Source organism: Phocoena sinus, chromosome 13, assembly GCF_008692025.1.
Source record: "Phocoena sinus isolate mPhoSin1 chromosome 13, mPhoSin1.pri, whole genome shotgun sequence".
NCBI classification, from domain to species: Eukaryota; Metazoa; Chordata; class Mammalia; order Artiodactyla; family Phocoenidae; genus Phocoena; species Phocoena sinus.
This window is the reverse complement of record NC_045775.1, coordinates 85,629,035-85,654,254: the sequence shown is the minus strand read 5'-3', so window position 1 is coordinate 85,654,254 and position 25,220 is coordinate 85,629,035. Positions and strand designations below refer to the sequence as shown.

Below are 25,220 nucleotides of genomic sequence, written 5' to 3'. Positions count from 1 at the left end.
TTAAACTGTGTGTTATTTATTCGAAAGCACGCAAGCTATGTGTTTTTATTCATTTATCCTCGCTAGAGACCGTGTCATGAAGCCCAGTCGTGCACTAAGTACTGATGTGACTTTAGGCAAATCATGTCCCTGCACTTACATTTCTTACTCTGCAAAGTAAGATAATAATAAAGACTACCTCGTACACAGGGCACTTAGAACCAGGTCTCACATGTAGAAAGTGCTCTGTTGGTTATTTGCCATCATCATTACTTATTCAATACCAGGTTCAAACGATTGCGAAATGTTCATTTGACCCCAATTTTAACAACCGACCACTGAGCTGAGGGTCAGAGTGAAACTCTGTACCTCCTGCCAAGCTTTCCATACATGCCAAGTCCATGGGACTTGCACTTACAAAAGCTGCGATCTCCGTTTTCCTGTCTACCCTGGGTTTGTATTCATTTGCTTAACCTCCATTAAGAGCTTTAAAGTCTTACTCAGTAGAAACAGAAACCAACCCACACTAAACTAAACCAAGAAAACAATCAATATGTCCCAGATGAAGCTCCATTTTTAAATCCTCTGTAATTCCTTTTGGGGATATTCATTTCCCTGCAGAGTTGGGTAAAAACGTTCCTAGCTCCCTTCCACTGACTCATGCGAGAAACGCTCTTCAAGCCCTCACAGGGTGTCAGACCCCAAACCGGGCCCAGGAGAGAGAGAAACACATAAAACCAGTCCCTACCTTTCAGAAGCTCTCACTGGGGATCAGAGTACAGCAAGTGGATGGTGAAAATCCCACGTGCAGGTGAGATAAAGAAGCAACAAAATAAAACCTGTTTTTAATCTAAAGTATGTCCATGTGCTACTGAATCTAGGAACCAAGAAACATGTAACACGCACAACCTTCCAAGTTTAGAATTAGAAGACATTGTCAAAATGTCAGCACGCAGCTCTCCCAAAACGAGATACTCTATAAGGTAAGGCTATAATATAAGTAAACTTCATATTAATACTAGTAATAGTACCATTTGGTATTTTTACTTTCTTTCTACTTAAAGAACATTCCTCTAGCTTTTCTCTTTATCTTCCCAGTAGGGTCATGTGGTGGAGTGGAAAGTCAGTCCTTTTACCTCTAAATTGTAGAGATAAAAGGAGATAAAATCATAGAGACTGAGGTTTGCGCTCAGGTGTTCAAACGGTAAATAAAAAGTCAGAGCAAAAGCATTTGACTGCCACACACTCTGGGCAGACTTGCTGAGAGACATCAAATGAGGTCAAAGGCCTCAGAAATTAGGTTGGCAAAAGTTACTGTGAGAGAGGATTGGTTTGATAATGTAACCAAAAAAAGACAAGAAGCTGAACCTAAAGGGGCAGAATGGGAAGCCAGAAGGTTTCACAAAAGGTGTCCTTGAAGCAAATTAAGACAACAAAATACTCTTGGCCAGTTACCAGGTTAGTACACTTTAGAAAAAAAAAAAGGTGAAAAACCCAATGCCGGTGAAAGTGTGCGAAAGGGGTGTCCGTACAGTGCTGGAGGGAGTATACGTGACTAGTACTTTCCTAGAAAAATTTAGTAACAGAAGCAAGAGCTTCAAATATGCTCGTGCCCTTTGACCTCTGGGAATTTATTCCAAGGAAATAATCAGGAAGAGAGGCATAGGTTTCCCTATAGGAATGTTAGTTTGGGGAATGTTAATAATAGAAAAGAAAAACATCAAATATACCAACGTGATTTAACAAATCATCTGTGTAATGTGATTAAAAAGCTTTTGTAGGAAGAAATACATTAGCATGGTAAAACGCTCACAGCGTATTGCTGAAAGGGAAAAGCAGGTGATAAAACATCACGTACAGCACAAGCACGTTTTGTCAAAAAGGTAAATGTGTTCAGAGAAAACCACACCCACCAAAATACTAACAGTATTTCTCTCACAATGTTAGGTTTTTATGTTTCACCTTTTTCATTTATCTCTATGTATTCTTTTTTTGTGTGTGTGGTACGCGGGCCTCTCACTGTTGTGGCCTCTCCCGTTGAGGAGCACAGGCTCCGGACGCGCAGGCTCAGCGGCCATGGCTCACGGGCCCAGCCGCTCCGCGGCATGTGGGATCCTCCCGGACCGGGGCACGAACCCGCGTCCCCTGCATCGGCAGGCGGACTCTCAGCCACTGCGCCACCAGGGAAGCCCTCTATGTATTCTTTTTTAATTTTATTTTTGACCATGAGCATGTGCTGTCTGTGTACGTTTTTAAAGGCTATATTTCAGAAGTGGATCAGAGCCACTCCGTGACCTCGCCTGTGGAGTTTCTCTCCTCAGCAAGTTAACAGTGCCCAAAAGGGTTTGTAGGTTAAAGATTAAAAACTGAATGTGGGGACTTCCCTGGTGGTACAGTGGTTGGGAGTCCGCCTGCCAATGCAGGGGACGTGCCACAACTACTGAGCCTGCTCTCTAGAGCCCTTGAACCACAACTACTGAAGCCCACGCGCCACAACTACTGAAGCCCACGTGCCTAGAGCCCATGGAGCCCCTAGAGCCCTAGAGCCCATGCTCCACAACAAGAGAAGCCACTGCAATGAGAAGCCCGCTCAGCGCACCAAGGAGTAGCCCCCGCTCGCTGCAACTAAAGAAAGCCCGTGCACAGCAACGAAGACCCAATGCAGCCAAAAATAATAAATAAATTAAATAAATTAAAAAAAACAACTGAATGTTGAGTAGAGACAGGCCAGAAGCATCTTTCAGAATTCATCACTACTTGTTGACAGATGAATGGATAAAGAAGATGTGGTATATTTATACAATGGAACATTACGTAGCCATAAGAAAAGAATGAAATAATGCCATTTGCAGCAACATGGACGGACCTAGAGATTATCATACTATGTAAAGTCAGACAGAGAAAGACAAATATTATATGATATCACTTATATGTGGAATCTTAAAAACAAAATGATACAAATGAACTTATTTACAAAACAGAAGTAGACTTACATAGAAAAAAACCTTATGGTTACCAAAGGGGAAAGGTGGTGGGGGAGGAGAGATAAACTGGGAGTTTGGGATTAACAGATACACACTACTATATATAAAATAGATAATCAACAAGGCCCTACAGTATAGCACAGAGAACTATACTGGATATCTCGTAATAACCAATAATGGAAAAGAAACTTAAAAAGAATAGATATGTGTGTATAACTGAACCACTTTGCTGTACACCTGAAACATTCTAAATCAACAACACTTCAATAAAAAATACATTTTATCATATGATATCACTTATATGTGTAATCTAAAAGAAGGTAACAAATGAACTTATTTACAAAGCAGAAATAGAGCCACAGATGTAGAAAACAAACTTATGGTTACTGGGGGGAAGGAGGGGAGAGGGATAAGTTGGGAGATTGGGATTGACATATACACACTACTATATATAAAATAGATAATAAGAACCTACCGTGTAGCACAGGGAACTCTACTCAACACTCTGTAATGACCTATATGGGAAAAGAATCTAAAAAAGAGTGGATACATGTATGTGTAGAACTGATTCACTTTGCTGTACACCTGAAACTAACACAGCATGAAATCAACTATACTCCAATAAAAATTTTTTAAAAAATAAAATGCTCTAATTTATAAGTTAACTTTTAAATTTAAATAACTGTGAAAAACTATTAGAAGTATAATAATATAAAGCAAATTGGAATAAATGTTGAAGAAACTCTAAAAAATACATTTCTAAATAAATAAATAAAAATAAAATAAAATTCATCATCACTATTAGGAAGATCAAATTCATCTTGAGAAGTGTCCCTACTCCTTCCAGATGGCATGTCTCCTCCCTTTCCCCAACTATCCACACGTTTTCAGTGAGCACAGATTTCCCCCCCGGCCCCCAGCACACACATGGTGGCCTCCAGTTGCCTGTGGGTGGACATGGTGATTCACCAAAGCAGCTAGTCACTCACTGCACCTTTTGAAATGTCCTTCCCACCATCCAGCCCTTCACACCCTCACACCCACAGTGCAAAGTCACATTTGGCATAAGAGCAAGAGGAAGTTTTAAGTTGAATTGAATGCTTAACCTCATTTTTGTTTCCTTCCTCCCTTTCTTTAATATCTCAGATTCTGTCCCATTTTCTTATTCTTTCACACAACATTATTATAGAACATAGAGAGGTCAAGGGTGTCCAATAAGAAATACAAGGCAATGTTGACCAAACCCTGAGAGCCTACAGTCTTCCTTGCAACTCCAGATGTAACATTTTCAAAGCCTCTGAAAAAGCATGCTCAAGACAGTGATGGCTGACCAGGGCTCCCTGAGCTATACAGGCCTCTGCTCTGGGGGTGATGGCCAGTCCTAGTGTCTGAGTGATTCCCTAGGCCCAGCAAAGGGAATAAGTTTCCCGAGCCCAATAAAAATAAAAACAAACAGCAACAACAACCATGCTCAAGCATTTAAGAGTCCATCGTATCTACTGAGATGATCGTATGGTTTTTCTCCTTCAGTTTGTTAATATGGTGTATGACATTGATTGCTTTGCGTATATTGAAGAATCCTTGCATTCCTGGGATAAACCCCACTTGATCATGGTATATGATCCTTTTATTGTGCTGTTGGATTCTGTTTGCTAGTATTCTGTTGAGGATTTTTACATCTATGTTCATCAGTGATACTGGCCTGTAGTTTTCTTTTTCTGTGACATCTTTGTCTGGTTTTGGTATCAGGGTGATGGTGGCCTCGTAGGATGAGTTTGGGAGTGTTCCTCCCTCTGCTATATTTTGAAGAGTTGAGAAGGATGGGTGTTAGCTCTTCTGTAAATGTTTGATAGAATTCACCTGTGAAGCCATCTGGTCCTGGGCTTTTGTTTGTTGGAAGATTTTTTTAATCGCAGTCTCAATTTCAGTGCTTGTGATTAGTCTGTTTATATTTTCTATTTCTTCCTGGTTCAGTCTCAAAAGGTTGTGCTTTTCTAAGAATTTGTCCATTTCTTCCAGGTTGTCCATTTTATTGGCATACAGTTGCTTGTAGTAGTCTCTCATGATCCTTTGTATTTCTGCAGTGTCAGTTGTTACTTCCCCTTTTTCATTTCTAATTCTATTGACTTGAGTCTACTCCCTTTTTTTCTTGATGAGTCTGGCTAATGGTTTAAGCTTTTGAAAAAATTCAACACCCATTTATGATAAAAACCCTCCAGAAAGTAAGTGGACAGGGAACTTACCTCAACATAATAAAGGCCATATATGACAAACCCACAGCCAACATCGTTCTCAGTGGTGAAAAACTGAAACCATTCCCTCTAAGATAAGGAACAAGACAAGGTTGTCCACTCTCACCACTATTATTCAACATAATTTTGGAAGTTTTAGCCACAGCAATCAGAGAAGAAAAAGAAATAAAAGGAATCCAAATCGGAAAAGAAGAATTAAAGCTGTCACTGTTTGCAGATGACATGGTACTATACGTAGAGAATCCTAAAGATGCTGCCAGAAAACTACTAGAGCTAATCAATGAATTTGGCAAAGTAGCAGGATACAAAATTAATGCACAGAAATGTCCTGCATTACTATACACTAATGATGAAAAATCTGAAAGAGAAATTAAGGAAACACTCCCATTTATCATTGCAACAAAAAGAATAAAATACCTAGGAATAAACCTACCCAAGGAGACAAAAGACCTGTATGCAGAAAACTATAAGACACTGATGAAAGAAATTAAAGACGATACAAATAGATGGAGAGATATACCATGTTCTTGGATTGGAAGAATCAACATTGTGAAAATGACTATACTACCCAAAGCAATCTACAGATTCAATGCAATCCCTATCAAACTACCAATGGCATTTTTCACAGAGCTAGAACAAAAAGTCTACAATTTGTATGGAAATACAAAAGACCCCGAATAGCCAAAGCAATCTAGAGAACGAAAAATGGAGCTGGAGGAATCAGGCTCCCTGACTTCAGACTATACTACAAAGCTACAGTAATCAAGACGGTATGGTACTGGCACAAAAACAGAAATATAGATCGATGGAACAGGATACAAAGCCCAGAGATAAACCCATGTACATACAGTCACCTTATTTTTGATAAAGAAGGCAAGAATATACAATGGAGAGAAGACAGCCTCTTCAGTAAGTGGTGCTGGGAAAACTGGACAGCTACATGTAGAAGAATGATATTAGAACACTCCCTAACACCATACACAAGAATAAACTCAAAATGGATTAAAGACCTAAATGTAAGGCCAGGTACTATCAAACTCTTAGAGGAAAACATAGGCAGAACACTCTATGACATAAATCACAGCAAGACCCTTTTTGACCCACCTCCTAGAGAAATGGAAATAAAAACAAAAATAAATGGGACCTAATGAAACTTAAAAGTTTTTGCACAGCAGAGGAAAACACAAACAAGACAAAAAGACAACCCTCAGAATGGGAGAAAATATTTGCAAATGAAACAATTGACAAAGGATTAATCTCCAAAATATACAAGCAGCTCATGCAGCTTCAATATCAAAAAAACAAACAACCCAATCCAAAAATGGGCAGAAGACCTAAATAGACATCTCTCCAAAGAAGATATACAGATTGCCAACAAACACACGAAAGGATGCTCAACATCACTAATCATTAGAGAAATGCAAATCAGAAATACAATGAGGTAACACCTCACACCAGTAAGAATGGCCATCATCAAAAAATCTAGAAACAATAAATGCTGGAGAGCGTGTAGAGAAGAGGGAACCCCCTTGCACTGTTGGTGGGAATGTAAATTGATACAGCCACTATGGAGAACAGTATGGAGGTTCCTTAAAAAACTACTAATAGAACTACCATATGACCTAGCAATCCCACTACTGGACATATACCCTGAGAAAACCATAATTCAGAAAGAGTCATGTACCACAATGTTCACTGCAGCTCTATTTACAATAGCCAGGAGATGGAAGCAACCTAAGTGCCCATCAACAGGTGAATGGATAAAGAAGATGTGGCACATATATACAATGGAATATTACTCGGCCATAAAAAGAAAGGAAATTGAGTTATTTGTAGTGAGGTGGATGCACCTAGAGTCTGTCATACAGAGTGAAGTAAGTCAGAAAGAGAAAAACAAATACCGTATGCTAACACATATATATGGAATCTAAAAAAAAAAAAAAAGGTTCTGAAGAACCTAGGGGCAAGACGGGAATAAAGATACAGACATAGGGAATGGACTTGAGGACACGGGGAGAGGGAAGGGTAAGCTGGGATGAAGTGAGAGTGGCATGGACATATATACACCACCAAATGTAAAACAGATAGCTAGTGGGAAGCAGCGGCATAGCACAGGGAGATCAGCTCGGTGCTTTGTGACCACCTAGAGGGGTGGGATAGGGAGGGAGGGAGGGAGATGCAAGAGGGAGGGGATATGGGGATATATGTTATATGTATAGCTGATTTACTTTGTTATAAAGCAGAAACTAACACACCACTGTAAAGCAATTATACCCCAATAAAGACGTTAAAAAAAAAGATTCCATTGTAAGCTCTTATGGAAGGAAGCATACACAAATCTTGCTAAAACAATATATTATAATTTTAAATGCAATCGGTGATATCTGTTTATAGCAATGCAATGCCGTCAGCCAAACACAGGCCCAGGTTATGCCCCTCTAGAACTGTGGAAGCATGAAGGAAAGTCATAAAATGTCTTAATTCTAACATCTACTACAGCATTTTAAAAGAACTTTACAACATCGTTCAGTTAAACCTCGTGATTTACCAAAAGACACATAACTATTGATGCCTTATGGGTAGTATATAGTCATAAAATATATCTCCCACATATTTCATAGTTAATCTTCCATGGAACAAAACATATGTAATCATAGGTGATCTTTTAATAGGGCTCACAGACACACTTAGGGTTAAATATGGCTACAGAGCCACATAACTCCAAGAAATCCTTCAAGTCTTGTCTAAACAAACAGCATGACATTGTCAGTTTTATCAGATTCCATTTGCCTCTCTTAACTATTTCATCAGTGTAAAAGTAAACAAAGGGAAAAGGAGGGGGAAAAAATACAGAAACGAAAACCAAAGTGCAAATCAATCATCTTACCGTCCCCTTTCCTTATGGTTGGAGGCTTTGGGAACGGCTGGCCCCAAGGGAGGTGGTAAGTCAGGGTCAGCCCGCAGGGTTTCTGTCCCTGGTTGGAGCCCGCTGAGTTGACGGTGGTTATTAAAAACAAAAGTGCATTTAGAAGTCAGTCCTGGATGGAGTTGCTAATTGCACTTTTCTTTCCCAAAGAGCTTTGGGTCTGGTCTGTACGTAGGAGAGGGACGCCTCACAGCTTGTCAGGAGACCCAGCTGTGCAGAGGCTGAGAGAAAGGAGAAAAGTGGGCTCCGGTGATGCCTCTTAGGGCTTTAATCCTCAGCTGTGACACATGTGGGGAACTAGAAACAGGAAACTCTGAGCCCGGCAGGCAGCCAGAAACATTCAGAAAACGTGCCAAGCCCTTTCGAAATACCGCTCTCTCCACTGAACATTCACTCCTAACAGTTCGCAGGCTGTGTCTCTCTTCTCAAATGACTGAGCCATAAACCTGGGCAAGGCTGGCCCACAGATATCTCGTCTGTCACAGTTCCTGTTATCAGAATCTGGACCAGGCCAGGCCAGGCCTGGGGTCTCCTATGCCCTCCCTCTTCTGCCAACCTCCCAAGCCTCTTGTAATGACATCCACAGATGGGAGCTCCCGGCGATGTGGCAGGACCTTTTATTCGGGTCTTTGCATGTTTCAGACGCAGGGCCTCTTCCTACTGTGCCCACCGCCCCTGCCATGTTGCCCTGGGGGCACTGCAGGGATCTCTTCTCAGCATCCCGGAGGCGAGGAGACCCAAGAGTCACCCCTGGGCTCAAAATCCATCCGGGCAGGGAGGATTCGAGGAAATGTAGCCGGAGTTTCTGGCTTCCACTCGCGGCGGCCTGATCCATCCCCGAGAGACTGTGCTGCTGAATCCCTCTTCTGTTTCTCTCTCACGGCCCCTCCTGCGCCCGGCATCCAGTTTCATGTTCTCAACACAGCACGGGCACCGCCTATCAGAGCTGTACTCAAAGTCTGCAGCGCAAGGACCAAAATGGCCAAAGCTCCTCTCCCGGCATCCAAGGCCCTCCCGCAGCTACCTCCGCATACCTTTCCACCTTGGCCCACTGCCCTTTAAAAGAACCCCCCGCGCCAACCTGGATGGGCCACCACTCTCTCCAGAAGACAACGTTCAAACCTGTGTTTGCACGTGCTCTGCAGCCACCACCCTGCCCCGTCTCCCCTTCTCCTCTTGAACGTGATGTCACAACACGCACAACACTCCGCCCCCTCCTCTTCGTCCCCCTCCCCGCACTTCCGGCCTTCACCACCGTTCGCTCATGCATACCCCCTACTGCGTCCTGGGGTGACGCTCCCTGCTCTGAATCCAAGTCTTCTCTCCATGATAATAACACAGACAGCAAGGGTGGGCACTTATTATGTATCAGGCGTTTTTCCAGGAACTTTAAATTCTTTAAGCCCATTTTACAGATAAGGCAATTGAGGCATGGAAAAGGTAAGTACTTTCCCCAAGATTCCCTCAGCCAGGCAGGGTGGAGCCCAGGTGGAACCCAACCTGGCCTTGCTCTTTGAGTCTTTCCAGGGACCTGTGCTATTTATCAATATTTGTGAACAGGGAGTATGTACTCAGGGGGAGTGCAATTTCCTCACCCTTCTGGGTATCCTTTCCAGAGGGCCTCCCAGAATGTTTTCCAATGCTAAATGATTATAAGTAGCTGTGACTAATTGGGAGACTAATGAGCTTTAATTGAGAGATCAAATGTTTCCACCTGAGTGGTAGACAGGACTTTCAACATTAAGAATGAGTAGAATGGTCTTGAGGTTAAGGCAACATTCCTGTAGAGGTTTTGCTGACATTTTTAACCTACCTATCACGTGACTATTCAGGCCTAGGCCATCTGGTGCGTCAACAGACTGCTAAAGACATAACCTCACTGAAAAAGCTGAGATACCCTCCAAGGTCGGGGGGGCCGGGGGAACTTTCCACCCTTCCTCCAATGTGGAGTAGCAGAGGCCTCTGGAGCCTAACCCACCCCCAGCTCCAGGGGCAGCCTTGCTGATCTGAGCTGTTAGACCCTTAGAAACACACTAGCCCCGCCCACGTTGCTGGCCAGGTGCTACTCATGCTGGAAGGTGAATGATATTTCACTGAAGAGATGTTTCTGGCTTCCACTGAAGGCAAGACCCTCTCAATGCTCTTTGGAAGAACAACAACAAAAGATCAGGAAGACACAGCTTTTGTCCCCAAGAAACTTACTACCCAGTTGATAGGGAGGCCATGGACAAGACACCAGCAGGCTTAACCCACCCTAGGTATTTGCCCCAAAACAGGAGTTTGTTTTCCCAAGTTTTCCCTAATCAGTTTATCCTTACTGAACATTTAGTGGAGAGGAAAGATTTTGTTTCCAGGATTTTTCTGACCCTCTTTTCCACTCTAGATGTCTCCCTTCCTCTTTCCCGCTTCTCAACAAGGAGACACACATGCACACACACACTCCTGCCTGGGTTTTGTCAGTTGCTTAGTCCCACCCGACAGAGTTCAGGGAAAACAAATTGTCAGAGTTGGCAATAAAAATTCAGTACCAGAAGTTCATGGAAAATCTCCAAACTCCAAGGTCCTTTACAAAGTCTGGAGCACAGCACTCACTGAGCCAAGCCCGCAGCTTTTACCATGGAAACTCTCAGAAGACGTCATTATGACGCGATTTTATCAGCGACATGGTCTTTGCAGAACTCCGAAACATCTGTATTTATACTTAATAGGTCAGAAATAGCTCACATATTTTCCCGTAATATTTTTATGGAAAAGTTTACACATTCAGAATGGATCTGCATTTAAGAATATCTTTAATGTGACTGTAACCCACTTCTCCGTGTGTTTCCTTAATCCATGTGTTTCCTACACATCACAATCAATGAGAAAGGAGAATGCAAAGCACATACAACGTGTGTGTGTGTGTGCACGCACGTGCATATGTGTGCATGTGTGTGCTTGCGTGTGTGCCTTCAGGCAAGCATGTCCATACCTGGAATCTGACCTTGCCTGTCCTGTCACATACTACAGGTCCTTAAGAAAGGGTGGTAAACCCTGCTTTACTAGGTCCAGCCATTTGGTGATTAATTTTGTAGTTAGACACTGACCTGGGCCCCAGGAGACCTGGGTGAAAGAGGCTGCTCTAACTTCATGGATGTGGCTTTGGGGAAACCACTTCACCTCTCTGCACTTCAGTTTCTACATCTGGAAAAACATACAGTATAATCTAAATCCTTGCTACACAAAGTGTGGCCACAGTCCAGAGACATCATCAAGGAATGCACTAGAAATGCAGACTCTCAGGCCCCACCCCAGAACGACTGAATCAGAATCAGCATTTTTTTTTTTTTTTTTTTTTTTTTTTGCGGTACGCGGGCCTCTCACTGCTGTGGCCTCCCCCACCGCGGAGCACAGGCTCCGGACGCACAGGCCCAGCGGCCATGGCTCACGGGCCTAGCCGCTCCGCGGCATGTGGGATCTTCCCGGACCGGGGCACGAACCCGTGTCCCCTGCACCGGCAGGTGGACTCTCAACCACTGCGCCACCAGGGAAGCCCCAGAATCAGCATTTTAATAAGATTCCCCACGTGACCCGTGTGAGCGGTAAAGCTTGAGGAGCACTGATCTAAATGTTCTCTGAAGTGCCTTCCAGGGACACATTTTGTTAGTTTAATCCTTATCCCTTTCAGCTGAAGAGTTAACGTGCTGTACACAATGGCTGCCTTGTGACCTTTGTGGTTATGTCCCGGGGTGATCTGGCTGATTCCACTCCTGTTCCAGGCAATGACACATAAACAGACCAGATCATCTCCACGACTCTCCCAGACCACTAAGTCACACTCTGTCTTCCAGCTTCCTTCCAAGCCTCTTAGGAGAATACTTAATACTTAAGTATTCTGCCTACCTCCAGACAGCTCCCACATCCACCACTGGGTCTGAGGGGTTGGGCAAGCACAGATTAGTGAACAGGAAAGATTCTAGATGAATCAGTACAGTGATCGCCTTTAGCACTTAATGAAGCCATGATCACTAAGAGAAAGCATGAAGTGACTAAGAATAACGCAAGTCTGGGGAAGCTCATTTAATCTTGTATTTGATGGGGTCAGAGAGGTGGAGATTAGGCAGAATACTGAGCATTTAATGAATCAGGATTTCGCGAAAGCATTTCAAACCTCTTTCTTGTGAGCAAGACGAAGAATACACCCAGTAGAGTCGGACACCTTCCTAAACGCCCATACTCCATGACAAATGGGTTAATGTGAAGAGTGGTCACCAGTGGACAAGCTCGGGTGCCATACTTGTTCCCTCCCAGGAAAGTGGCAGCTAGGATGGATGTGGACAAGTTCACGGTCACCCTCCAGCTACAGCAAGTCAAGAGTAGAGGAGGTAAGGGTGGTTGGAAGGGATATATTTCCCGCCCCCCGCCAAAAAAACCAAATTCAGGATTAAAAAGCAAAACAGAAATCTGAAGCCAAAAAAAATTACCAAGTGAGCATGGGCAAAAAAACCCCCAGAGAGTGTGGAAGTGGTAATATTTCCAGGGGTCATGAGTGCAGGACAACAGAGGGCCACAAACCCAAGCCAGAGATTGGGAAGGGAATTGGGAGCTGCAGAGTGAGTTCTACAACATGCGGGCACAGCTCACCACATGATGGGAGACCAGCACTTAAAATGGACTTTGAATTCACGGAGTGAGCAAATCAGGATCCCAAAAGATCCCATGAGGATGGAGCCATGGCCAAATCTAACAACAGGAAATGTAACAGAGGCAAATCTAAAGTCCTATTCTTACTTCCCAAACCTCATTTTGTAACTACAGGACAAGGCACCCAAAAAGCAAAAGCATGGGTGGAGGACACAACCAAACAAATGTTAGGGTCTCAATTGACTAAGATGTCCTCTGTGAACCCTAAGTGTGATGGGAGACTGTGAATTCAGCTGCCCTGGTAGAAGCATAGCTTCTCATACAAGGAGGGCGGTCACTCTCGAGACTGTCCTCCAGAGCAATGTTTTCCAAATGTTCTCCCCCCGTGGCACTCAGAGAAAATGAGAACAAGGGCTGCTCTTGGCCAGAGAAGACCAACCAAGCCCTCCACCCTGCCCATAGGTCGAGGGGATTGATATCTGTACACCTGGAAGCCATCAGGCCAAGGGACCCTACCGTAGACCCTACCACAGAGATGTTGAAACAGGAAACCAGGGCCAGTAGGGACAAATCCAAAACTAGAATTCAGGTCTGCAAACTTCAACACCTTTCTTAGTTACTCTGTTCACAGTGCCTCACTGTATATATCCATGAACTTTGGGTGAGGTTTTCAGCTCTTTCAGTGAATGAGGAACTCATTGTTTTTTAATAAGGTAAGATGATATATTTACTAGGTGTCAAGTTCTAAATATGAGTAACAGTCCAATAAATGTGCCCAACTTACTGTGCCATTAAATTTTACATGAAAACACTGTCTTTGGTTGTTCTTTGACACAAATTAACTAGTGTCACTAAGTTTGTGGGAAGGTTCGAAACATTCCAATTAGTACAGATTTTAAAATATTTTGTCATGAAAAATATAACCATGATACAGAAGATAAGAAGGAAAAAAGAAAAGACTTAAACATTCTTCATGATCTTGCAGCCAAATTCCCATCACTGTTGGCATTTTGGAACATTTCCATCTACTCTTTTTTTTCTAGGCACATATGTCTTTGTAATCTCTTCTGATTTAACATTACATCACAAGGTGTTTTTTATGCTATTACATGGCTTTTATCACTATCGTTTTTAGTGCCAGGTACTGCATATCACCTCCTATTCTGACACATTACCCCTTTTTCACAGTCTTGACTCTATTGCTTTCATTTTACATTTAAAAAGAAAAAAGACTGTATCCACACACTACATTTGAAAAGTCTGGATGAGAGGAAATGAGGGGAGGGATAAATTATGAGTTTGGGATTAACATATACACACTACTATATATAAAATAGATAAGCAAAAAGGACCTACTGTATAGCACAGGGAACTCTACTCAATATTTTATAATAAACTATAATGGAAAAGAATCTGAAAAATAATATATATGTGCGTGTATATATATATATATACACACACACATATATATACACACACACGTATAACTGAATCACTTGGCTGTACATATGAAACTAACACATTGTAAATTAATATACTTTAAAGAAAAAAGAAAGAAAAAATTAAAAAATAAAAGTCTGGATGGACAACACATCCATGGCACCCACAGTGGTTGTTTGGAAAGGAAGGAACTGTTGATAATACAGGGTTGATTTCTTGTTATATTTTCTGCATGCTATAGATATTTTACAAAGGTATGCATTCTTTCTAATAGAAACTCTAAAAATCTACAGAATATGACTTTTCAGACTCAGCGACTACTAATGGAACACTTAGGCGCTCTTTGCCCCTTCTGTAGCTGACGCTCAAATGGCCCACAAACACCGCTGCAGCCAGTGCAAAGGAAATCCACAGAGCATGCTGAGTCACTTAAATTTAACAGCCTTTATCATCAAATGCGTTGGGAGGTGCATGTGTGGGGGGGGGCCAGAAAACATCATTTCCCATGTTTATTAGACCTATATCCTCCTAGATGAAGATTTCATGAGCAAACAACACGTTAACTTTCCAGCTTACGGCAAAATATTGTTTCAATTATAGAAATCATAAAAATAAAAAGGTCTAAACATAGCTATGGGTTAACAAAGGGAAGATCCCACATGCCGCGGAGCGGCTAAGCCCGTGCGCCACAACTACTGAGCCTGCGCGTCTGGAGCCTGTGCTCCGCAACGGGAGAGGCCACGGCAGTGAGAGGCTCGCGCACCGCGATGAAGAGGGGCCCCCGCTCGCCGCAACTGGAGAAAGCCCTCGCACAGAAACGAAGACCCCAACACTGCCCAAAATAAATAAATAAATTTATAAAACAAACAAAAAAAAACCGATGTGCTGCGTAAATACAACTAAAACAAAATTTGCTTTTGAGAACATTTGACTCAGTGAAACAATCTCCTTCTACCCTGGTTTTATGTCTCCCTCTCTGAACATTTCTTCCGTGTTCTGAATCCTCATCTTCCTCCTAACTTCTTCCTACCACGGCAGGAATCACACCTGCCAAGTCAACTGAGGCTCTTCTCCCACCTCTTTGCCTCAACCCTCCCCCTCCGGGAAGATAGGTGCTATTGCATCTCCAGCCCGGGCTCCTGTCCCAGCTCAGGACAAGTTTACCTGTCCCCTGGGCACTCCACCCTGTGGTTGTTCAACATTCCTCTATTGCAAGCTGGTGTCAAGTACTGCACTGGCCTGAGAATACAGCTCTGAAAACCCTGCTTTCTGGAAACCCTGCAGTCAAAGACAGCAGGATGTGGGCCAGAAATCCTGTCCTGAGGACGTGGGAGATGTATGTCCAATGTTAGCAGGGTACGGGGGACCAGCACAAAATCAACTCAGCTACCTGAGCACCCCTTCCAGCTCCCCCCATAGACTCACTCCACACTCACATGTCCCCCTAACTCTCATCACCAGGCACAATTATTAACTCCCCCTCACCCTGTCCATACAGGCATCATAACTCTTTTACTTTCATTGTTTCTTCACATTTGGTTCTTTAAATAGCCAATGAATATTGGCTTGATTTTGCCTTAAAAATCTTTCTTCTAAAGAGGTGGAAAGAAAAGAAACTATTTGTTCAGTCATCATTAACATTTTATATGCTAGAAGGTTGAAATTATATATATAATCATATATAATATAAATTATATGCCTATATGCAAATATTGATGTATTTAGTGGCTTATATCAAAAGCTAGTAACCAGGGACTTCCACCAAATGGACTCAGGAACCTCTCTGCTAATAGACTGAGGAAAATAATTTAAACCACATGGAATGAAGAGTAAGATTAAAAGCATCTCACACTTAAAGACAGAACACAGAAAGGATAAAAACTTTCTAGAAGTATGAACTCATAAAAGACCACCCCAGAGACAAAGAGCAGAGAAAACTGGTTGTCTCAGTCTTGTCTCTAAGTGAAGGTTGACAAGGAATTATCATCTCCCATGAAAATGCATGCCTCCTGGCACACCTTTGTGAGGGGTTAGAGCCTGATTTTACACACTTTTATATGTTCTGAAAAGCCATAAGGCAATTTAAAGTAGTCCTAAGTCTCCTGGCTGAGGGAAATGTAAATACTCCCTGGAGGAAGACACTAGAAATGGACCTCAAAAAATTTCCACTGATTGATGTCAAACAAACATGATTTCACAATCAAAAATTTTAAAACATACAAGTACATAAGCTATTAAGCATTCACAGAAAAAAACCCAAAAAAAACAAGAGAACCAGGCTGACAAAAGAAAACCTTCAATACTGAATGATCAAATATAGACTATAAAGCAAATATATACATGTTTTAAACAATTGAAAGGAAATCAAAACATAGTAAGGGGTAAAAGAATGTTAAAATATTCAGGCTGACTAAAAGAAAGACACATGCACTGTTTATTAAAATTGACTCTGAAATTAGGGCCACAAGTTTAGAACAAATTTCAAATTATTGGTATCAGACACAGACCCTATTCTCTTACTACAGTACAATTAAATTAGAGAGAATAACAAAGACACTCATATATTCGGAAATATAAACATACACTTCTAAATTATATTTATATAATTAAATTATATTATACTTTAAAATTAAATTATACTTTTTAAAAACTACATATCAAAACAGTATACAAAAAAACTAACAGTATATAAGGGAGCACTTTTAGCTTTAAGATCATATATTAGAAAAAGGGTTAAAATTAATGAGCTCAGCACCCTACTTAAGAAATTAGGAAAAGAACACAGAAAAATTTAAAGAAAGGAAAAGAAGAAAATATTAAATATGAGAACAGCCATTAATGACATGGAAAGCAGAATAAAGTACAGCAGATCAGCAAGGCTCTCACACAGGCCAAAAAAAAAAAAAAAGACTAATAAAATTGACAGGCCTGTAGCAATCCTGATGAAAAAAAAGAAACTTCATAAACTATTAGGAATGAAGGAATGAACAGGGATACATATATATGTCAAGAACTAAAAATAAGAGAATACCAAGAACCACTTCAAGCCAATAAACCTGAAAATTTAGATGAAAGGAATAAATTCCAAGAAAAATATGATTTATCAAAACCGACTAGAGAAAAAAATAGAAAATCTGAATAGTTCCATGCAATATTAATCCACGTAATAAACTGTTTCTACAAAGAAAACACTTTGCCTAAATGATATTCTGGGTGACTTCTCCAATTTTTCAAGCAATAAATAAGATTACTATCTTGGTTATAAGACTACTATCCAAAAATGAGTTGTATTTCTGTACATGTAAAATCTTTATTAGCAACAAAAATTATAAGGACCTAGGAATAAATCTGGCAAAAATACAAGCAATACCTTTGTAGAAAATATCATATAACTTTAATGGAAAACCTTAAAGAAAACTGAAGTAAATTGATAGAGAAACAGTAATCGCAAAGATTTCAATCTTCTCCAAACTGAATAATAGAATTAATGATTTAATCCTACAGGAGTTTTAATGGAAATTTATAGGCTCGTTTTAAATAAATTGAAGAGATAGGACCAAAACTAGTTTTTTTTAAATACTGGGAAAGGAAATCAGATCAGGGCACTTGCATAAAGCAACTATCAAAACTTATTATAAAGCTACAGCAATTAAAGAATTGGTGTGAGGATATACAAGCAGACCAGGAACAGAATAAAGGGCCCAGAAAGAGGCCCACACTGAGATGACAAGGCAGAGGCAATGCACGCTTATTAAATGTGTACGTGCCCCCCAAATTTCACCACCTCCCTTGTGGTATGCTTGGGGCCAACTAGTTCTGGACAAGTGGCTGTGAGCAGAATTGACCTGTTAAGGGTGCAGGTTTTTTAGCTTAACTCCTTTATATGTTACTTCTATTCCATTAAAAATTTCAAATATTTCATAATTTAAAAATGAAAACATAATCATTGCTTCTCTCTTGTCTTCTTGATTTTAAAGAAAAAAGAAAACTCTGTTGTAGTGAAATGTCATGAGATAAAACAGAATTTATTGGGTTAGGGTTAGCAATATAAACAAGTGGAATTTTTCTCCCTAGTGGAGAAGTCAGCTTCCTTTCCTGCATTCTTTGTCATCACTGCAAACTCTTTCTACCGCAACAGAAGTTGGGTTGGGCGTTTCCCCCCCATTATTACTATAAAAAATGGCATCATCACTACTACTGTGAAAGAACTGTACATATGTGACTTTCAGAGGAAATACCTGGTTCATGAGGTAGCAATAAGAAAGGACGCTGTGGTGGAGGGAGAGGATAAAGTTCAAAGGTTAAACTCTTGGGAAACAGCTGTGAAGTGGAAAATTCGATACGTTTTGACATATGTGTAAGTGTGTGAGATCATCACCACAATCAAAAGAATGAAGATACCCATCACCACTAAAATTTCCTCACACCATTTTGCAACTCATCCCTTCTGCCCCTCCCGGACCACCACTGATCTGCCTTTCTGTTAGCATTGATTAGTTTGCATTTTCTAGAATTTTATATGAATGGAATCATACAACGTATGCTCTTTTTGTCCGTCTTTTTTCACTCTGCATAATTATTTTAAGATTCATCTATATTGTAGTATGTATGGATACTTGGTTCCTTTTTAGTGCTGAGTGGTATTTCATTGTATGGATGTGCCACTGTTCACACATTCACTTGTTGCTGGACACTTGGAGAGTTTCCATTTTAGGTCTATTACAAGTAAAACTGCTCTGGACGTTTGTATACAATCTTAGTGGGCTTCCATTTCTCTTGGGTAAATACTATGGAGTAAAATGTCTGTATCAGATAGTAGGTATATTTTGAACTTTGGGGGAAACTACCAAATTGTTTCCCGAAGTGTTTGTACCATTTCACATGCCCACCAGCACTATTTGAGAGTTCCCTGTCCTCCACATTCTCACCAACACTTGGTATGGTTAGTCTTTTTCATTTTGGCCATTATAACAGATTTTTCCCTGAGCACTAATGATGTTAAGCATCTTGTCATGTGCTTATTTTCCGTTCATACATCTTCCTGGATGAAGCATCTGTATAAATCATTTGTCCTTTTTAAAATTGGATAGTTTGTTTACTTACTGTATATCTTAAGGGTTCTTTGTATATTCCAGTCCTTTACCAGGTATAAGATTGGGAAATGTTTCCTGTGGCTTGTCTTTTCATTCCCTTGAGTGTCTTCAGAAGAGCAGGAGATTTTTTAAATTTTTTATCAACTTTTTTTTTATGGATTGTGCTTTAGTCACATATATCTTTTTTTTAACATCTTTATTGCAGTATAATTGCTTTACAATGGTGTGTTAGTTTCTGCTTTATAACAAAGTGAATCAGTTATACATATACATATGTTCCCATATCTCTTCCCTCTTGCGTCTCCCTCCCTCCCACCCTCCCTATCCCACCCCTCCAGGAGGTCACAAAGCACCGAGCTGATCTCCCTGTGCTATGCGGCTGCTTCCCACTAGCTATCTATTTTATGTTTGGTAGTGTATATATGTCCACGCCACTCTCTCACTTTGTCACAGCTTACCCTTCCCCCTCCCCATATCCTCAAGTCCACGCTGTACTAGGTCTGTGTCTTTATTCCCGTCTTACCCCTAGGTACTTCATGACCTTTTTTTTTTTTTCTTAGATTCCATATATATGTGTTAGCATACGGTATTTGTTTTTCTCTTTCTGACTTACTTCACTCTGTATGACAGACTCTAGGTCCATCCACCTCACTACAAATAACTCAATTCCTTTCTTTTTATGGCTGAGTAATATTCCATTGTATATATGTGCCACATCTTCTTTATCCATTCACCTGTTGATGGGCACTTAGGTTGCTTCCATGTCCTGGCTATTGTAAATAGAGCTGCAATGAATATTGTGGTACATGACTCTTTTCAATTATGGTTTTCTCAGGGTATATGCCCAGTAGTGGGATTGCTGGGTCATATGGTAGTTCTATTTGTGGTTTTTTAAGGAACCTCCATACTGTTCTCCCTGGTGGCTGTATCAATTTACATTCCCACCAATAGTGCAAGAGTGTTCCCTTTTCTCCACACCCTCTCCAGCATTTCTTGTTTCTAGATTTTTTGATGATGGCCATTCTGACCAGTGTTAGATGATATCTCATTGTATTTTTGATTTGCATTTCTCTAATGATTAATGATGTTGAGCACCCTTTCATGTGTTTGTTGGCAATCTGTATATCTTCTTTGGAGAAATGTCTTTTTAGGTCTTCTGCCCATTTTTGGGTTGGGTTGGTTGTTTTTTTTGTTATTGAGCTGCATGCGCTGCTTGTTAATTTTGGAGACTAATCCTTTGTCAGTTGCTTCATTTGCAAATATTTTCTCCCATTCTGAGGGTTGTCTTTTGGTCTTGTTTATGGTTTCCTTTGATGTGCAAAAGCTTTTAAGTTGCTACCAGAAAACTACTAGAGCTAATCAATGAATTTGGTAAAGTAGCAGGATACAAAATTAATGCACAGAAATCTCTGGCATTCTTATACACTAATGATGAAAAATCTGAAGGTGAAATCAAGAAAACACTCCCATTTACCATTGCAACAAAAAGAATAAAATATCTAGGAATAAACCTACCTAAGGAGACAAAGGACCTGTATGCAGAAAACTATAAGACACTGATGAAAGAAATTAAAGACGATACAAATAGATGGAGAGATATACCATGTTCTTGGATTGGAAGAATCAACATTGTGAAAATGACTCTACTACCCAAAGCAATCTACAGACTCAATGCAATCCCTATCAAACTACCAATGGCATTTTTCACAGAGCTAGAACAAAAAATTTCACAATTTGTATGGAAATACAAAAGACCCCGAATAGACAAAGCAATCTTGAGAACGAAAAATGGAGCTGGAGGAATCAGGCTCCCTGACTGCAGACTATACTACAAAGCTACAGTAATCAAGACAGTATGGTACTGGCACAAAAACAGAAATATAGATCAATGGAACAGGATACAAAGTCCAGAGATAAACCTACGCACATATGGTCACCTTATCTTTGATAAAGGAGACAAGAATATACAGTGGAGAAAAGACAGCCTCTTCAGTAAGTGGTTCTGGGAAAACTGGACAGGTACATGTAAAAGTATGAAATTAGAACACTCCCTAACACCATACACAAAATAAACTCAAAATGGATTAATGACCTAAATGTAAGGCCAGACACTATCAAACTCTTAGATGAAAACATAGGCAGAACGCTCTATGACATAAATCACAGCAAGATCCCTTTTTGACCCACCTCCTAGAGAAATGGAAAATAAAAACAAAAATAAACAAAGGGACGCAATGAAACTCCAAAGCTTTTGCACATATATCTTTGCCTAACCCAAGATCATCAACGTTTTCTCTTACATTTTCTTCTAACAGTTTTATCATTTTAGGTTTTACATTTAGTTCTGTTATCCATTTTGAGACACTTTTTGTGGATGGAGTGAAATATGGATCAAAAGATTTTTGGGGGGTGTGCTTTTATTTTGCATATGGATGTGGAATTGTTTCAACATGATTTGTTGAAAAACTATCCTGTCTCCATTGCCTTTTTAAACTTTGTCAGATATCAGTTTTCCATATGTGTTTACCTCTGTTTTTGACTCTCTATTCTATTCCATTGACCTATTTGTATCTGTGTGTTAGTGTGTGCGTATCAGAGAACTGTCTGCTATCACTTCATGAAATAAAGTATTTATCCTAGGAAATATGCTTCTATATAGCTCCACTGCTGGGCTTGTAGATTGATTTCCTTGGAAATCAATCAAGTGTAAAAATTGCGTCACCTTAATCACTTTCAGTATAAATGTAGCGTCTCCTCACTCACAGACACGGTGATCCACATTTATGGGGCCAACTCATATATTCTTATCTCTGATGTAGTTATGCATACTGTCATTTCCTAAATTCAATATCCAGCAACACAGAACTTTCTTTCTTTTACTTTTCCAAAAATTATTTTTTTGAAATACTGAAAAACGTTTTTTTGAAATCAACTAAAGGATAGTTGATTTACAATGTTGTGTTGGTTTCAAGTGTACAGCAAAGTTACTCATATATATATAATATATATATATAATATATATATTATTTTTCAGATTCTTTTCTATTATATGTTATTACAAAATATTGAGAACAGTTTTCTGTGCCATACAGTAGATCCTTGTTGGTCATCAGAACTTTCTAAAATTTTGGTAGTGATCACTTGATACCTTTTTCTAGGTAACCGGGTGGCAAAACTGGAGTTGATCAACTGCCCTACATAGAGCGTGCATTACCTTGCACAAGGCTTTATGCGTGTTGTTTGTTCATTTTGTTGTGTTGCACAAGGGTTTTACAGGGTGTGCTCACTTCATCAATAAGATAAGTTAGACTGGTGCTGTTTTCTTTTCTGTCTTGTAAAACGATGGCTCTTTTTTCTTTTTCACTTGACCTTCCGCTCACCGCCCGCCACCACCACCTTTAACCACCACCCACACTGGGCAGTTTGAACCACAGGACCCTACATCCAGACAAAGTTTCTACCTCAAGTTACTTGAATAACAAATAAGTCCATCACACCAAATATTATTTTCTCATCAACCTCTTAGTAAACAAAAGGTGGAAACCAATTAATACTCAGTCTCTCGTTTCAAAACTGCTCTCATTCCAAAATGCGCTCATTCTAGGCAACATCTCTACGGAGCTTTGCTTTAAGTATAAAGTTATCTCCCTTTCTGGGCTCAGTTTCCTTTTCTAAGTGCATCTTAGCAAAATTTCACTTGATCGTAAATAAATACGAGCCTATTGACAAGATACTCTTTGCTGGCAAAAAAATCATAGTCCTGGAACTGGGGATGATTGAGTGGAAAACCATCTTGCCTTGGACCCCAACCCTCTCCACCCTATACTCTGGCAGGCCTTCACTTGGACTTTAGCCTCCCATTCTTCCCTCTCGACCAGCCCGATGTGCAGTTAAGCCCCACATCTAATGAACAAGAGCTCCACTTCTAGAGGAACTAGTACTGCAAACATGCTTCCTCATGCTCTGTTATCTGACTCGTATGTGGTGTGCAAAGTAGAATTTTCAGTGTTATTTTTAGCACAGGCCAAATTGTTATTTATCTCATTAATGAAGAAATGAATAAGGAACACCAAAAAAAAAAAAAAAACAACTTGGTTTAAGGAACCCTGAGAAACATGGGTTTATATAACCAGTTGGGAAATGAATATCAAGATGAGATTGTCAAGAACTTCTACTTCTGGGGAAGATATACTAGATAAAAGGTACACTAGATCTTGCTGTAATCACTGGATAAATATGAGTAAATTTAAGAAGCTGTATTTTTAAAAGGATCAGAGAGCTGTGAAAGCAATAAGGAGTAGGAAAAAGATTTTCGGAGTACAGAGAACAATTACAATATAAACTTATAATTGCCAGCCATTGTTTCTGTGACATCTACCAATTCTGACTGCAAGCTGAGAACTGAGCTTGCCTCAGACAGAGGACGCTGCTGGGGAAAGAGAAACCAGCGAAGTTTTTCATCGTTATGTATGACAACTCTGCCAGATTAGAAATTTGAGGACTCTCAAACACTTGACAGTTTGCCAAATAAAACATCTCCTGAGGCCTGGGTAGGGGTAGGTAGCTGGGAAAGAAGGCTGAAAACTTTTCAAATGCAGAGAGAAATCCCCTGAAGTCTTGAAGTAATTACAAGTCAAAACCTCCCAGACAGACAAGGCCTGTGTCATGCTCATAACCCATTTTCCCCTCAAGACATTTGTCAGATTTTTCACCTCTGGGGACTGAACACTGGCAAGTAGGGCTGTGAGTCTCTGGGGAACATATGTGGATGTCTCACAATTTTTCAGGACTAGGGAAACAGAGACTCCTAAGGCTCTCTACAAAAAGCCCAGAAAAGCCTCAACCGTGACACGGGGTTAGACCAGGGTCCAACCTGTCTCTAAAGTTGCGAATCTGACTGGATTGAGCTTACACATTTCATCTGGCTAACAGAAAAAAAGAGGGAACACTCTTGATAAATAATAACATTATCTGAGCCTCTTATGCACAACTGTCTGGCAAAAATAAAAACTAAAGAGGCAAGAGGACCAAGAGTCAAGAAAAAAAACAGACAGTAGAATCAACTCACGGATGGTCAAGAAATTATGGTTAGCAGATGAGGACTATAAAACAACTATGATTAGTATCAAAAGATGGAGAAAAATATGGGCTAAGTAGGTAAAAGGATAAAGCATAGCAACAAAGAACGGGAATCTATAAAAGGCAATCCAAAAGACAGTCTAAAACTAAAAACTATAATCGTTGAAATAAAAAATTTAATTGATGAGTTAACAACTGATTAAACACAGCAGAGCAAAGGGTTAGTGAAATGGCAGACAATTTTAACAGGAAATATCTAAACTAATGCATAAATTAAAAAAAAAGAGCATATGAAACCTGTGAGACATACTCAAAAATCTACATATAGGGCTTCCCTGGTGGCGCAGTGGTTGAGAGTCCGCCTGCCGACGCAGGGGACACGGGTTCGTGCCCCGGTCCGGGAGGATCCCACATGCCGCGGAGCGGCTGGGCCCGTGAGCCATGGCCGCTGAGCCTGCGCGTCCGGAGCCTGTGCTCCGCAACGGGAGAGGCCACAGCAGTGAGAGGCCCACGTACCGCAGAAAAAATAAAATAAATAAATCCACATATAATCAATCAACAGATAAGTAGTAAATGAAATTTTTTAATGACATCATGCATAATCTCATTAAAAATAGGAATCACCTAAAAGCAAATCTAATAAATATGTAAGTTCTCTACAGTGAAAAATATCACAAAAATTGCCAAGAGAAATTAAAGAATATATTCTTCATCTTCACACCTTGATAGACTCAGGATAGGCATACCTCAGAGATATGGCTGGTTTGGTTCCAGACCATTGCAGTAAAACAAATATTACAATAAAGCAAGTCACACGAATTTTTTTGTTTCCCAGTGTATATTA

The 25,220-nt window shown here is 40.4% G+C and overlaps 1 protein-coding gene and 1 non-coding gene across 6 annotated transcripts in view; one reads left to right on the top strand and one right to left on the bottom strand.

Moving 5' to 3' along the window:
• IL1R1 (interleukin 1 receptor type 1) overlaps window positions 1-25,220 on the bottom strand; it is a 161,848-nt gene that overhangs the window by 78,239 nt on the left and 58,389 nt on the right. The window contains exon 1 of one of the 5 annotated variants that reach the window (XM_032651993.1): window positions 8,103-8,395. The exons of the other annotated variants lie outside the window; for them this stretch is intronic. The gene's annotated coding sequence lies outside the window, so the exon portion shown is untranslated. Of the gene's footprint in view, window positions 1-8,102; window positions 8,396-25,220 lie in introns of those variants that run through there. 5 annotated transcript variants of the gene reach the window in all.
• LOC116764817 lies at window positions 4,279-4,361 on the top strand. Its single transcript, XR_004353028.1, has one exon. It is a non-coding gene; the product is annotated as a small nucleolar RNA SNORD86 (small nucleolar RNA).